The sequence below is a fragment of the Gadus morhua genome, chromosome 11 (assembly GCF_902167405.1).
Source record: "Gadus morhua chromosome 11, gadMor3.0, whole genome shotgun sequence".
Lineage (NCBI taxonomy): Eukaryota > Metazoa > Chordata > Actinopteri > Gadiformes > Gadidae > Gadus > Gadus morhua.
In genome coordinates this window covers 2,509,794-2,526,752 of record NC_044058.1, presented here as the reverse complement: position 1 = coordinate 2,526,752, position 16,959 = coordinate 2,509,794, and the positions used below count along the sequence as shown (strand labels likewise).

The window sequence follows — 16,959 nt, the reverse complement described above, 5'->3', positions numbered from 1 at the left end:
TGGCTGACCAGAACGTGCTGAGGTGTGTCCCGACGTGAAGGGCGTAGTACGAGATGTGAGGGTGAGAACATGTCAAAGCTGTCCGGTTTTCGGTGGACAGCCCAAGAAAAGCCGAGGTGTGCAGAACTATCCCGCCACCATCCTCCACAGGGACGTTAGGGGGTTGGTGGTTCTGCTTCCAGTGGAGGATCAAGACCCCCCACTGCCATCCTCCCGGAGGCTGGTGGTGTGTTTCGGGGAAGGATCAAGACCCCCCCACTACCATCCTCCCGGAGGCTGGTGGTGTGTTTCGGTGAAGGAGGTCATAATGTCATCAAGGAAAATGTGTGTTGTTTATGGGCATTGAGACTACCTTGAACCTATGGTTATTCATGTTGAGACATAGTGCGTTCATGGGAAGAACTTAGAAGTTTAACTGTTTTGGTTATGGTGGCCTACTTGAATTCTAGAATCAGTAGGCCAAGTGGGAGGTGCAGAACTTCCCAGTAAGTGTAACCTGTGCTGACCTCAGACTGGTGTCCTAAATTATTTTTGTTGATAATGTGGTTAGACGAACTCATGATTGATTGTGGGCGGAAACCTCGAACAAAGAAACTGTTGTGTGTGTGTGGATAAAGAAGAAGCTGATCCGTTGACCCCCAGTGACTCTGCAGACCCACTCAGGTGTTATCGTTGTTGTTGTTGTTTTTTAACGATAAAGTATTTTGTCAATACTTGCTCCGGACACCTCGATTTATTTTACTCTCTTTTAAATTAGTCGAAGTGTTTTATATCTGGCTGGTGGTGTTTCGGTGAAGGATCAAGACCCCCCCACTACCATCCTCCCGGAGGCTGGTGGTGTGTTTCGGTGAAGGAGGTCATAATGTCATCAAGGAAAATGTGTGTTGTTTATGGGCATTGAGACTACCTTGAACCTATGGTTATTCATGTTGAGACATAGGGCCCTATTTTAACGGTCTGAAACGCAAGTGGGAAAGCGCAAAGCGCAAGTAGCTTTGTGGGCGGTTCTACGGCGCTATCGCTATTTTACAGGCGGATAAATGACGCTTGCGCCGCGCCTACGCTTGCGAAGCAAAGTGTAGGCGCGAGGTGCACAAGCAATCCGTATGCATCGCATGCGCATGTATGCTTGCGCCCTTAAAATAGCATCTGAACAACGCGCCACTGACTTTAAACCAGGTATTTCCTGGTCAGTAGCGCAATGGTATTCAGAGACGGCAAAATACCGTTTGCGCCAGAACACGCCTCCTCCTTCCGCCGAACCGCCCCTTGGGGCGCAAGATCATTCCCTAATTTACCGGCGAGTGGCGCAGGTGGCAAAAGAGCGCTCTGCGCCAGTTGTAAACTAGCAACGACACATGCGCCAGTGACTAAGTCACTTGCGCCGGATGCAAGATAGGGCCCATAGTGCGTTCATGGGGAGAACTTAGAAGTTTAACTGTTTTGGTTATGGTGGCCTACTTGAATTCTAGAATCAGTAGGCCAAGTGGGAGGTGCAGAACTTCCCAGTAAGTGTAACTAATACTTTATATGTATATATTGGAAGTGATAGATGTTATGATTACGTTCTGGGGTATTTGAGGAAATAAGTACCAACATTTACCACCTTATTCCGAATGCAGGCCTATTTAATGTTATATTTTATATATGTTATAATTATACCAGGTTGCAGGTTTGTTTATTATCATTCCTGATCTCCAGACTGTGTGTGTCTGTGTATGCGCGACTAGTCCCAGTGCGCAGGTGGCCATTCTTCAGCTGATGGTCAGGAATAGTACGCCTTGCCGGTGAGTGATTATAAACTAGCATGCTAGTAACTCAAATCAAGAATTAATGTCACGGGAATGTTTGCATAATTTCTTTGGTTAATTCTGGGTTTTGTGTTTGTGTTTTTCGTTGCAGGTTTACATCCTATCTATCTGGCCCTGTCCTTTGTAATGCTGCTGCTATGTGCCCTCAATTGCCCCCTGGGGACAAAAAACTTTTTTTTTAATTTTGAATCTGTCTAACTAACAACTAATTAGTTATTGTCAACTTGAGAGGCTAGCGTAGCTTGGTAGTCAGGCTACCTAGTGCGTGGGTGCTTATTGTTTGTGTGAGCAGGGCCGACGGACTGCGGGGACAAAGGGGACAGTTGTGGGGGGGCCCAAGGCAGAGGGGGGGTCCATGAAAAAAAAAAAAAAAAAAATTACGCACTGGCCACGCCCCCTGGCCTTCCCCCCCCCCCCCCCCCCCCCCCCCCCCCCCGTCAACATCTCTCCATACCCCCCCCCCCCCCCCCCCCCCCCCCCCCCCCCAATAAAAGTTCATAAAGTTACTCGAGTTGTATCCACCGTACTTGTCCTGAAACCCTTCCAGTGGGGAGTTTATTGAGCTATAGTAGGTAGCTTAGTAAAAACTGCACAATACTGGTCAAATAAAAATGAAGATTGAGTGAAATCCTGTGTCTGGTCAAGTCCTTCCCGTTTCAAGTGTGGGAAGCCATGGTGTTAAAAAAATACACTTGCCAGTTACCTTATCCAAGTCTAACATATAGCTTCTACTTTATAAAATCATGTTTTGTGGTTGAACAGTTTTAAAATATGTAGTTTTAGCATAAAATGCAACAATTAAAAAATTACTTGAATCATTTATGTCAAAACAACCTAACTCTAATGGGTTAAGATTGCAAATCAATTCTGCTTAAAACTCCAAAGCAGTAGGTGGCAGTTATTCCTAATTAGTAGTGCCCCTCTCTGTTGAAGGCCATGGTCAAGGTGACATGCCTTTGTTGGCAAGGAGGAACCGTCATTTTGAAAATATATATCACGTGTGGAAGAAGGTGTGGTAGAAATTAATGGTTATATTCTATGGTAAACTATGATTATTATTAGGCCTGTATGTCTTAATGGTAGAAAACACACGGTACCTGTGAGTCTGGGGTCAGAACAGATAGTGGAACCCATGATAGGAGCAGGAAGCTACGGGGTTAATGCGTGCTGACCTCAGACTGGTGTCCTAAATTATTTTTGTTGATAATGTGGTTAGACGAACTCATGATTGATTGTGGGCGGAAACCTCGAACAAAGAAACTGTTGTGTGTGTGTGGATAAAGAAGAAGCTGATCCGTTGACCACCAGTGACTCTGCAGACCCACTCAGGTGTTATCGTTGTTGTTGTTGTTTTTTAACGATAAAGTATTTTGTCAATACTTGCTCCGGACACCTCGATTTATTTTACTCTCTTTTAAATTAGTCGAAGTGTTTTATATCTCGGTTAAAATCCACTATAAAGGTAAGTTTAATCTTTTACCATCCATCAAACAGAAAAGTAATACGTCTGCAGAAATGTTATCGACAGTTAGTTATTGTCCTCTTTTGCAATTTGGACGATTTTTTCGTTACTGGGCGTTTTATTAGAGTGCATTAATATATCCGACTGTCGCCATGCGCATAGCTAACTAAGCTTACAAGCTAGCATACTGAGGTTGACGGCATCGTTGACAACTCGCAGACTCATTTACAAAACCGCAGACGCTAATGTAGGCACAGCTGGCGGGGGATAATCGCCTGCCTTTGATGAATGTTGCTTTGTAACATAGACTACTTGAATAATAGTGGTGACGAATGTTCCCCCAATCTGCATCTTGGCCGCGGAAAGGTCGGCACTTAATAATCATTCGCTCTACATTTGGAAACTACCAAGGCATCGCTATTGGGTTTTCCCTAGGCGTGAGCCATAGCACTGAAAAATTTGTAATCCCCGCCCACAAATAGCATGGGGGGGCCTCAATCACGTCCGCAGTCCGCACACATAAGCGGCTGCCGGCGGACTTTCTGCTCCCATTTTCTTCAGGACGATCCTGTAGCATAATTAGATGGATATCATTGCCGAAGGTATCGACAACTTTACTGTCCCGCTCAATGATGCCCTCTCTCTCCTTGTGAGCTCGGAGTCGGATGACTCAGACCGCAACGAGGAGGGGGCGTCTCCCCCGGCTTCCCCTCCCTGAATGGAGAGGTCGGAGCCCGGGGCGGCAGCATTGCCCATCTCTGCCGCCACCTCACTTCCAGTGGTTGGAGCTTTGGTGGCAGAGCTACCGGGCATTAATGCCAGGGCAGTGCCGCAAAGCTTGGCCTTGCGGTGCCCATGCCTCAGGCCCCCAAATGCCCGGACCAGCTGCATGGCATCTGGGGGCTCGAGGCCGCAATACGCCCCACCCGTCTCGACCCGATCTGGCCGATGTTTCCCGCCATCAGACCGTACTTCAATTGGGCTGCGGCGGAGCCCGGGAAGCTCGGGGCCCCGGTGAAAACATTTATCCAGGTAAGGAAGACGGAGGGTCTGACAGACCGGGGTTACAGGGCGGTATCACCGCTGGATCCCGCTCTGTGTGCTGTCTTTGGAGTGAAGCCGGGGCTCAGCGACTGCTGACCCACTCCCAAAGACCAGCTGATGGCCAAGCTTACAGACAGAGTGCATCAGTGTATGATGCAGCAAGAGGCTGTTATGAATAATATCGCCCTGCTGGCCCATGACATCTTCACCATGGCGGCTGACCCTCATCGTCTGGCCGAACGGGCAGTCATCCTCTGCCTCTGCTCCACCGGTGCGGTGGCAGCGGCCCGGACGGCGGCATGGCAGCACCTCATACAGAGGAACCTGTGGCTGCAGCAGACCCCGGGCATCCCTGAGCCTATGAGGCGACAGTTACTGGAGTGCCCCATCGGCCCGGATGGGCTGTTCGGTTGTTCTGTCTGTCATCTATGGTGGATGAAATGCAGGCTGCTTCCGAGGAGGCAGAGAAATTCCGGAGACATGTCTCCCGCCCTCCGCTTCCACCCCAGCAGCGCTCCAGGCTCACGTCGCCGCCATAGGCCCCCGACAGCCACTGTCACGGCGCCGCCAGCAGCTCCTCCTCCTGGCACACCTGCTTACCAGCCCCGCCCGCCTCCATCGCAGGCTGCGGCCTGCGGGAATGTCCCGCCCCACAAACGCCGGCTAAGGCAATTACGGGGCGAGGGAAAAGCGTGTGACAGCGAGAAAAACCTCTTTACTAAAGACGGCTGTTTTCTCCCCACACCCCAGTTATCGGCTCGGCCATAACTGTTTCACACGCATCTCCCACTACGTATAGGCAGGCCGTCAATTTATTTATTTATTTATTTTTTCCACAATGTCTTGCTTTTTAAAAAATGTATGATGACTATATGCTCTGTAAGGTGACCTTGGGTGTCTTGAAAGGCGCCTCTAAATTAAATGTATTATTATTATTATTATTGTCAATAAACCTTGTATTATTGATCGAGCCAGCCCTACATTATTGAAAAAAAAAGAACTCGCCCGGCTTACCAGCCCCGCCCGCCTACATCGCAGGCTGTGGTGAGCGGCCAGCAAAGGCTCCGGGCAGCGGGCTCATTGGTCAATGTCCTGCCCCATGCTTTTACTGGCTCGCTCCAAGGAGGAAGCAGCTATTCAGACCAAAAAGCTGGTAATTCACAGAGAGATCACACATAGAATCTCTAAACATTGAGGGATACAGACTCAACAAAAATAGATCAGATGAAATTGGAGGTGGTGTTTGTTTTTATTTCAGGTCCAAGCTCAACGCTAGAGTGTGTGAGGATTTGATTATAGATGATGGTCTCTCAGACTCTCTATTCATTGAGATCAAGACTAGTAATACCAAAAAATATGTAATTGGAGTGGTCTACCGTCCCCCTGATTCAGATTTTAACTTGTTTAGGCTGAAACTAGAACTCTTATTTAATTTAAATAGCAACAAAAATAAATGCATAATACTTGGAGATTTCAATATTGATATAGCAAAAAATGAAAGGGTAAAAGATTATTTCAACACCCTACACACATATCGATAGTTACGTATGTAACTACGGTTCTATGAATCCTGGATGACCGCCAGAGGCGGTGCTTCAAGCACTGGATTTATCCGTCTTGCGCATGCGCAGTTCGAGTACCTAATATAAACAAAGTCACCTGTGACCCCTGATGAGCTCCGGACTGCCTATATCTTCTGGTGACATCAGAGGATCTGTTCCTGCAGAATCTTCTCGCGAGTACACAAGGATTCTGAGTGACAGAGCGCTCTGGCGGTCATCCAGGAATCATAGAACCGTAGTTACATACGTAACTATCGTTCTATTTCATCCTTACTGACCGGTGCTTCAAGCACTGGATGGCTCATACCAACAAGGTCACGAGGAACTCCAACACCTACCTCATTGAGAGGGAACAGCAGAGTCGGGCAACAGGACCACGGCCAACGGATGGGGAGTGGCAACGTTCACCCGGTAGAACCTGGAAAAGGTACATGGTGATGTCCATGATGCTGCATCACAGATGTCTTCCAGGGGCATGCCCCGCAGGGCAGCCCATGACGTTGAGACAGCCCTGGTAGAGTGGCACCTGACCCCGGATGGCAGGGGGTGACCACCTCCTTTATAGGCATGGGTGATGACGTCCACAACCCGATGAGACAATCGCTGCTTGGAGAGAGCACAGCCCCTCCTAGGACCACCATTGCAGAGGAAGAGCTGGTCCGACCGTCTAATGCCTGCGGTCGCAGCTACGTATGCTCTCAGAGCTCGCACAGGACACAGCAGTTTGAACCTGTCCTCCCCTTCCGAGGCGATAAATTGTGCCAGGCGGACAGGTCGGTTGAGGTCCGACGATGACAGAACCTTCGGGAGGAAAGCTGGATTCGGCCACAGGGTAACCCCTGAGCCATCCGAGTTCCACCTCAGACATGAGTCACTCACGGACAGAGCATGAAGTCCCCCGACGCGCTTCGCTGACGCGATGGCGAGGAGAAAGGGAGTTTTAGTGGAGACCCACTTCAGATCCGCCTGAGCCAGGGGTTCAAAAGGAGGCAAGAATAAAGCATCGAGCACCAGGTGCAGATCCCATGCTGGGGCACGCTGTGCTCGTGGGGGTCGTAACCGCAACGCCCCCTTCAGAAAAAGGGACACCAATCTGTGGCCCCCCACTGTGTCATTATCCACCCGAGCATGTCTCGAGGAGATGGCTGCCACGTATACCCTCAGAGTAGCTGGGGCCCGGCCGCCATCCAGGAGTGACTGGAGGAACTCCAAAATCGTTGGAACTGAACAATGCACAGGGTCCTCAGCCCTGTCTGAACACCATGCCGTAAATAGCTGCCACCTATTCTCATACTGCGCCCGGGTAGAAGGCGCCCTGGCGTTCAGTATGGTATTGCAGACATCGTCTGAGCACTCCGTCAGCAGCGGGTTGGGCCCTGCAGCGGCCAGACCCATAGCTGTAGGCAACGAGGGTCGGGATGCCAGATCTTGCCCTGCAACTGAGACAGGAGATCCTTCCTGTCGAGAAGGCGCTGTGGTGAACTGGTGCAGAGCCTGCGCAGCAGTGGAAACCATGTTCTCCCTGGCCAGAAGGGGGCTACCAACAGCAGTCTGTGACCCTGCTGGAGGACCCTCTGTAGCGTCGGAAAAATCAGAGGGATTGGTGGAAAGGCATAGAGGGGACCCTCTGGCCAATCGTGGGCGAGAGCATCCTGACCAAGAGGGCTGCTCTCCTCTGTCCAGGAGAACCACAGGGGGCAATGGGTCGACTCCTTTGTGGCAAAGAGATCCACCTCTGCCCTGCCGAAGACGTCCCAGATGTTGAGAATGACCTCCGGATGAAGCCGCCACTCCCCCGGCGGCGGCTTGCAACGGGAGAGTAAGTCTGCAGCCTGATTCTGTACCCCAGGCAAATACATTGCTCTCAGGCTGGCCAGGCGTGGTGCTGCCCACAACAGGAGGTCCCGGGATGCCTGCAACAGCCGTGCAGACCTGGTGCCTCCCTGGTGGTTTATGTGAGAGACTGCCGAGACATTGACCGACCGCACGAGCACATGCCGGCCGCCCAGGAAGGGAAGAAATGACTGCAGTGCCCTGTGCACAGCCCGCAGCTCCAGAACATTGATATGCTCTGAGCGGACCTGAGCAGGCCACAGCCCCTGAGCTGTCCGGTTCTGCCACACAGCACCCCACCCCGAGAGGGAGGCATCTGTTGTGACGGTTTCCCGACGGGATGCAATGGAACCCATGGGCATGCCCTGGAGATGAAACTATCTGTCCCTTCATGGAGCCAGAGCAAGTAGGCAGCAGCGTGACACCTTGAGTCCCCTGTGCCGATGCCACCTCATTCACCCGGAGACCCAGGCGGGCCACATGGGAGAGAAGAAGTGTCGTGTCCAGGGCCACCTGAGACTGGGATGGTGCACAGATGAGCCAGTCGTCCAGATATGGCAGGATCTTCATGCCCCGCGACTGTAGGGGTGAGAGGGCTGCCGCCACACACCTGGTGAACACCCGTGGGGAAAGGGAGAGGCCAAACGGGAGCACCCTGAACTGAAAACGACGCCCCTGGAAAGCGAACCGCAGAAACTGTCTGTGGTGTGGTGCTATGGGAACGTGAAAGTAGGCATCCTTCAGGTCTACTAATGTAAACCACTCCCCCCTGGCAACAGTACGCAGAACCTCTGCGGTGCTTAGCATGTGGAACCTCAGGATCTTCAGGAAACTGTTTAGACCCCTCAAGTCGAGGATAGGACGGAGTCCGCCGTCTTTCTTTGCTACCAGAAAGTAAGTCGAGTAGAACCCCCCCGGGTTGCAACAGGGGATCTACTGGCTCGATGGCACCCTTGTCCAGGAGGGCGGAAAGCTCCTGGGTGAGGGCTTGGGCTTTGGCCGGGTCGTGTTTGATGGTCATCTTGACCCGGCCACAGGCTGGGGGCCGGTGTCGGAACTGAAGTTTGTACCCATGGGTCAAGGTGGAAAGCACCCACGGGTCCCTGGTGGAAGCAGCCAAATAGCTGAGTTGCTGCTGGGAAAAACATCAGACGACCGGCCCCTGACCCTCAGCGCCGGGTCCCCCGGCCTCTAAAGGTCCTGGGGGTACGACGGGCAGCATATGGGACCTGAGGCTGCCCTGAGGGCAGCCGCTCAGGGGCCCAAAAGGCCTGTGCCTGCTGCTGAGCAGGCTGTGGACGTGGGCGCTGAGACCTGAGGTAGCCACTGGGGTGAGCATGTGGGTGATAGCTGCGCTGTGGGGCAGCTGAAGAACCTCTAGGCCTGCTAGGAGGAGGCACACTCCTTTGAAGCACAGATAGATGCTCGCGAGTCTTCCTGGCCTGGACTGTTCGCTCAAGCACCTCTAGAGCTGGAGAGCCAAACAGCTCCCCAGGTTCCACTGGAACACTGCGGAGGGTTCTCCTGCACGCCTCAGTGAGAGGAGACTGTGCCAACCAAACCTGGCGGCAAGCCTGGACGAGAGTGGACATCACCCGCCCCAACTCTCGACATCAGTGCGAACGCCTGCAGAGAAGCGTCACTGAAATCGTGGGCCGGAGCATCCACTGCAACCTCCTGCAGGGATGCTGACAGAGCAAGCATCAGGTGGGACATAGAATTGCCTATGCGTCCCATGCGTACCCAACCGTTGTTCCACTTCAGCTAGTCTAGCAACTCTCACTGCCCGAGGCATAAAACTGCAGTTCATGCAGGGATTCTCTGAAAACCCCTCCTTCAGATGCCCGAGGCCAAGGCATGAGGGACACAAATCATGGCCATCCTCAATCTGCAGAGAAGCCATACAGGCCGAGCATGAGTGGTCGCCAACCATGTTGACAACCAGAAAAAATAACACTGTATAAAGCAAGAAACAATAGACACTGGGACAGGGGGCGAAAACACAACCTTCACCAATGGATATATGTACAGAAAAAAACCCAGACAAGTTAGCCTCAGCGGGAACGCTGCTACCAACTACAGTCACACCTCTGCTGGGAGCGGGAGCGAGAGCACTGCCTTCACCAGTTGAGGGTAGCGGTCAGAACGAAACAAGATAATAATAAGTGCAGTATAAATGCCGGGAGAGGGAGCGAAAGCACAGCCTTCGCCGACAAATGTTGCCGGGATAACAGCCCCGACAGTTAGCCTCAGCGGGAGCACTGCTACTAACTACAAGGCTAACTATAACTATAAATGCTGGGAGCGGAAGCGAAAACACTGCCTTCACCAGTTAACACAAACCATTAGCAACGATACACAACTTGAAATTAAGTGGTAAGCGCAATACAAACGCCGGGAGAAATCAAATGATAAGCGCAGTACAAACGCCGGGAGAGGGAGCGGGTACAATGCCTTCACCGAAACACGAAATTATAACCACAAAGTAAACTTATCCAGCCGAGGGAGATGCGTTCCACGCAATCCAAACCTCTCGGCGGGTCCGTTGCGGCCTTTGGAGGGTGACCAGGCCACCAGCAACGGCCACCAGCAACGAACGATCAAGATAATAATAGCCACTTAGCTTTTAGCTAGCAAGGTGATACGATACCTGCGAAGCGAGAAGATGAAAGGAACAGATCCTCTGATGTCACCGGAAGATATAGGCTGTCCGGAGCTCATCAGGGGTCACAGGTGACTTTGTTGATATTAGGTACTCGAACTGCGCATGCGCGAGACGGATAAATCCAGTGCTTGAAGCACCGCCTCTAGCGGTCAGTAAGGATGAAATAGAATCCTTCTTTCCTACTATTAACACTTTTACCAGAGTCACACAATATACTAAGACCATCATCGATAACATTATCACCAAAATACCAATTACGAGCTTAACATCTGGAGTAATCATTTCCGACATTTCTGACCACTTTCCTGTTCTGGTATCCATTGATCTAATGACCAAACATTTAATTCCAACCCCGAAAACAAAAGTTAAAACCATAAATAAACCAACTGTGACAAAACCTAGAAAACAAAAATTGGGACGCTATTTATCACTCCAGTGATCCCGATTCTGCATACAATTCCCTTACTGATATCATAACTGATTCTATCCATTGTACCATCCCTTCAGTTGCCTAGTAACGGGGACGCTGGCGAGTCTAACGCCGCTCTGTATGGCTTGTTTTTATTCAGTATTTCCAATATTTCTCACGATTGCATTGAACATTTTGTCGTTTTTTTTGGTCTTCAGTAGTTTAGCTAAGTTTACTAGTTATATATAGTCACTTTTCGCTATTGTCAGTGCGCCAGTTTTCTTTATTTTTACGTGTTTTATACGTGAGGTCGTACAGTTGGTGGACGCTGTTGCCTTTTGAACGCTGTTGCTGCTGCTGCTCACCGGAACGTCATTCTGAACATTATTTTTTCGCGATTTTCTTTTTCTTTCTAGTCTTTTAACTTTTTATCAGTTTTCTTTTGCTTACTTTCAACACCTTCTGTCTGAAACCCTTCTGGACCTCGGGTCGGACTACAAAGTTAAGTTAAGTAACTGCGTCAGTTTTCTTGATTTATTTATTTATTTCTGAACGTTAAACGTCTGCGTGTTTTGTTTTGTGTTTTGTGCGTGGAGTCGTGCAGCTGTTGGTGGATGACACCTGCTGGCCGGCTAGACTGCTGTTAACCCCCGGCGCCATCCAACTGGCTTCCCCGTCTCCAGCGTAGCTATAACCGGCTTGCTCCACTCCTCTGCCTCCGCTGTGCTGGCTCTGTGGCTTCACCATAATCGCCTGGATCTACCGCTGGCTTCTTCCGACTTCACAACCTGTGGATTTTAACCTGTTCCTCTGGATTGCGCTATGTTTGACTCTCACGTAACGAGTGCATCTCTGCCGCTCCGTTACTCGGTAACGGAGATGTTACGTCTACGGATCTTCTCAAGGACCCAACCACCTCAGCTTGCATCCCACCAGGACATTCTCAAACGACCAAAATACATCCACCGAGGCTCTGGACGGAATTTTCAGTACACTCACACCAGCAACAAAAACATCCGCTCCTTCTGGTCCACTGGGCCCCGCCCCCCTCCTCGCACAGCCCGTACGGTCAGCCCCGTCAATCACAGTGTACTGTCCCCTCTGCTCAAAGCAACCTGCTACACTCCACTCACCTGTCTGAAACTCTGTCTGCTGAACACCAGATCCCTCAGTAATAAGGCCCTTTTGATAAATGACTTTATTGTTGACCAGAGCCTAGATATTCTCTGCCTCACTGAGACCTGGCAACAACCAAATGACTTCTCCCATCTAAATGAAGCTGTCCCACCAGGTTTTTCGTTTATTAGTAAACCCCGGGTTAATGGGAGGGGGGGTGGCCTTGCTCTCCTCCATCGTGATAACATCAAAGTCACCACTGTCACAGTCCCCCTTCATTCCTCCTTTGAATGTCTAGCTGTAAAACTCTCAGGCCCCAAACCCACTATCATTGTCACCATTTACAGACCACCAAAACCCTCCGCCGTTTTCCTCAATGAATTCTCATCACTACTTACATCTGTATGTGCAATGTCCCCCACTGTTATCCTCCTTGGTGATTTCAACATCCACATTGACAACCCATCCTGTACTTTTGCTAATGACTTCACATCACTTCTGGACTGTCTTGGCATCACACAACATGTCAACCTCCCAACCCATAACAAAGGTCACATTCTGGATTTAATCTGCTGCACTGACATCACTCCCACTAACCTTGATGTCATTGATTTCCCCATCTCCGACCACAAAGCTGTACTTTTTGACATTCATACCCAACTACACAAAACCAAGGAACAACGGACCATCTCCTTCAGAAACATCAAACTTATCAACACCACAGACCTCTCCACCCTGATCAGCTCCTACCCCAACCCTCCCCCAGCTTCCTCCCTGACTGACCTGGTGACTCACTACAATAACTGCCTCTCCTCCTCCCTCACCACCCTGGCCCCCCTGAAAACCCGCTCAGTCTCATTCACCCACACTGCTCCCTGGTTCACTCCTCATCTGCGCCAGCTCAAAGCCACTGGTCGTCGACTGGAGCGACTCTACAGTAAGACTCAACTCACTGTACACCGCCAAATGTATTCGGACCACCTCCATCACTACAAGAATGCCCTCACCACTACCAAAACCTCATACTACTCCAACCTCATCAACACTGGTACAGGCAACAGCAGAGTCCTCTTCTCAACAGTCAGCCACTTACTTCAGCCTCCTAAATCTCTCCCTCCAGACATTTCCACCACCCAATGCACTGCGTTCCTTGACTTCTTCAGCTCTAAAATCAACACCATTCACCAACAACCGGCCTCATCTCGCACCCCCTCTGATGACCCACCCTGGATGATCACCTCTGGCCAACCTCTCATCAGCTCCCTCTCTGACTTCACCCTAGTAACAGAACAGACCGTTTCAGAACTCATCCGCAAAGCCAAAACCACCACCTGTCAGCTCGATCCTCTTCCCACCTCCCTTGTCAAAGCATGTCTTCCGTCCATCTCCCCCATGATCACCAACATAATTAACTCCTCCCGCACTACTGGTACTGTACCCCCCACTCTCAAGCTGGCTGCCATCACTCCCATCCTAAAAAAACCTGGTGCTGACCCAACTGACCTTAACCATTACCGGCCCATCTCCAATCTCCCTTTCATCTCCAAAACACTTGAAAGGGTGGTTGCCGCACAACTACAGTCCCACCTCGACACTAACAATCTCCACGAACCGTTCCAATCTGGCTTCCGTCCAAAACACAGCACTGAAACAGCCCTAGTCAAAATCACCAACGACCTCCTCCTTGCAGCCGACTCTGGATTACTCACCATTCTCATCCTCCTCGATCTCAGCGCAGCATTCGACACCATCTCCCACCCTCTGCTCCTGGACCGCCTAGCTGGTATTGGGATCACTGGTGCTGCACTCTCCTGGTTTACATCCTACCTCACCGGCCGTCAACAATTTGTTCAACTAAGCAACCACAAGTCTGGGTGTTCAGGTGTCTCACTGGGCGTCCCCCAGGGGTCAGTCTTGGGTCCACTCCTCTTCACCACTTACCTCCTCCCGCTGGGCACACTCCTCCGTCACCATGGGGTCCATTTTCATTGCTATGCTGACGACACACAGGTCTACATCTCCACCAAACCCACCGCTGCCATCCCCCCCACCTCCCTCATCACGTGCCTGGAAGAGATCCGGAGCTGGTTGAGCAGGAACTTCCTGAAACTCAATGGAAACAAGACCGAGGCCCTGCTCATCGGATCCAAATCCACCCTCACTAAATCACAACACACCCCAGCTCCACTCATAATTATCGATGGATTCCCAGTACCCTTCTCCTCCAAAGTTAAGAGCCTCGGCGTCATCCTGGACAACACCCTCTCATTCGCACCCCATATTCACAACATCACCCGGACTGCATTCTTCCACCTCCGCAACATCGCCAGACTCCGCCCATCACTGACCCAATCCAGCGCTGAAACCCTAGTTCACTCATTTGTCACATCACGCATAGACTACTGCAACGCCCTCCTCACCGGACTCCCCACCAAACTTATCAACAGACTGCAGATCATTCAGAACTCAGCCGCCCGGATCATCACCCGCACCAAATCATCTGACCACATCACCCCTGTCCTCATTCAACTTCACTGGCTCCCAGTACACTACCGCATCCAATACAGAACCCTACTCCTCACCTACAAAGCTCTCCACAACCTAGCCCCCAGTTATCTCTGCGACCTCCTCCAAGAATACACTCCCTCCCGCTCCCTCCGCTCAACCTCTGCTGGACTACTATGTATCCCCACATCACGACTCACTTCAATGGGTGCCCGGTCATTCAGCTGTTCAGCACCCAGGCTCTGGAACTCCCTCCCCCCACACATAAAACAGTCAGACACCATTTCAACCTTCAAGTCACAACTCAAAACTCACTTGTTCAAACTCGCACACAACGTCTAACTGATCACTGTTTTGATTGTTGTTGTTTTTTATTTATTTCTTATTGCTTATGTTTATTTATTTATTTATTTTTTCCACAATGTCTTGCTTTTTAAAAAATGTATGATGACTATATGCTCTGTAAGGTGACCTTGGGTGTCTTGAAAGGCGCCTCTAAATTAAATGTATTATTATTATTATATTATTATCCCTGAAAAGAGGGTTGTAAGCAGTACTAAAGTCCATAAGCCATGGCTGACACAGGGTATCTTAAAATCTATCAACCACAAAAATAAACTCTATAAATGCTACATAAAGGATACTAATGATACTAACAAGGAAAATTACACCAAATTTAGGAACAAACTCACACATATCATCCGGAAAAGTAAAAGAGAGCATTACACCGACTGCCTCAAACGATCTCTGGGGGATTCCAAGAAAACGTGGCAGGTTCTCAATAGAGCCCTTGGTAGGGACAGGAAAGACTCAGTTCTCCCTGACACTGGTAGCTCTTCTGGTCAAGATGACTTTGCAAACCTTTTCAATAACAATTTTGTCTCCATTGGAGAGAATCTAGCTAGCAAAATTAGCCCACCCCTGGGAGCGTCCTTCACCCAATAAGTACCCAAACTAATTCTTCATGCGCCCAACAGATCAAAATGAAATCCGTACGATCATTGGGAACATGAAAAACTCAAGGAAATCAGGAGAGGATGAAATTAGTAGTGTTATCCTTAAGGCCATTATAAATGTCATCCTAGAGCCACTTGCTTACTGAGTAAACCTCTCCCTGTTCTATGGGATCGTACCAAAACGTGCAAAAACAGCAAGAATCATTCCCATCTATAAATCAGGAGATAAAAATGACATAAACAACTATAGACCCATATCAATCCTGCCTACACTCTCTAAGGTATTTGAGAAGGTAGTGCACAAGAGGCTGAGTTGCTACCTTGATAAACATAACATACTTGTCCCCTCTCAGTATGGCTTCAAGAAACAAAGCACTACCTGCATGGCTATCCTTGATCTCCTAGAAAACATCAGTCATGCCATAGACAACAACGAACAGGCTATTGGGATATTTCTGGATTTATCGAAAGCAATTGCAGCATTCTTCAAAGAAAGTAGTCCAATCCGGATCGCTTTTAACTTACTTTATTTGTTAAAGTATTTCGGTATGGTAACTATGGAGCAAAAGGAGGGGAAGCGTGTAGACTTGCCAACCGTCCCGTAAAAAACGGAATCGTCCCTTATTTGGAAACTAAAAGACGTGTTCCGTAATGAACTGATACGGGACGCACCTTGTCCCGTATTTCGGGTCGTGGAAGAATGAGAGCGATTCTTCGCTTCCGTCATTCACTGTGCTGTGGCTAGACTTGTCAACCGTCCCGTAAAATACGGAATCAGCTGTCATGAGTACCGACCAATGGCAGCAGATTTGTGTGGTTGCTAGCATAGATATATATAGAACACTAGATACGTCACGGCAATGTTGAGCTCCGGTCGGCTGACGGCCACCGCGGCGGCCATCTTGAATGGGTCAACCCGCTGCCTAGTGCATTACACCTTATGGAAAATTCATGCAAACATGTAGCAAATTTGAGCGGCGATGGCTCAGTGGATGACACTAAAAACATCATAGTTGATATTCCATGTTTGATTTTAAGTGGTAGTCAGATTTTTTTCCTCCATGTTATACAAGAAACACACTTTTTAACACAGGACATTTAACTTGCCACTGATCTATATCTACTATCAGAAATGTTTCTGCTGGCCTCAGATTAACATTTTATTTCTCCAAAAGTAAATATCTTATCCATTTAGCTTATAAATCTCAAACCACTCTAACACTGCATCACTGTGGACTAGAACCAGCAACCCTCCAGACTGAGATACAACTGGAACTATTGATTGAATTTATTTCAGACATTCAAATACAAATTAAACATGTGAAAAATACAAAACAAAAAGAAAAAGGACAAATATTTAATCAATTAACTTCCTGTGTTCCTCATCTTTTTATATATATATCTATATACAATTTTCTTTATGACACTATATTTGATATTTACAATCCATACATATACAACTTAAATAAAATAAATACTATATATTTTATAATTTACAATATACAATCCATATATCTACATCTATATATTTTTATAATTTGATATACTATATTTACACTTTATATATAATTTGTATTGATTTATAATCCTAATGTA

At 49.0% G+C, this 16,959-nt stretch overlaps 1 protein-coding gene across 1 annotated transcript in view; it reads left to right on the top strand.

Moving 5' to 3' along the window:
• LOC115553796 (juxtaposed with another zinc finger protein 1) overlaps positions 1-16,959 on the top strand; it is a gene marked incomplete at its 5' end in the record, with an annotated part of 219,932 nt that overhangs the window by 30,888 nt on the left and 172,085 nt on the right.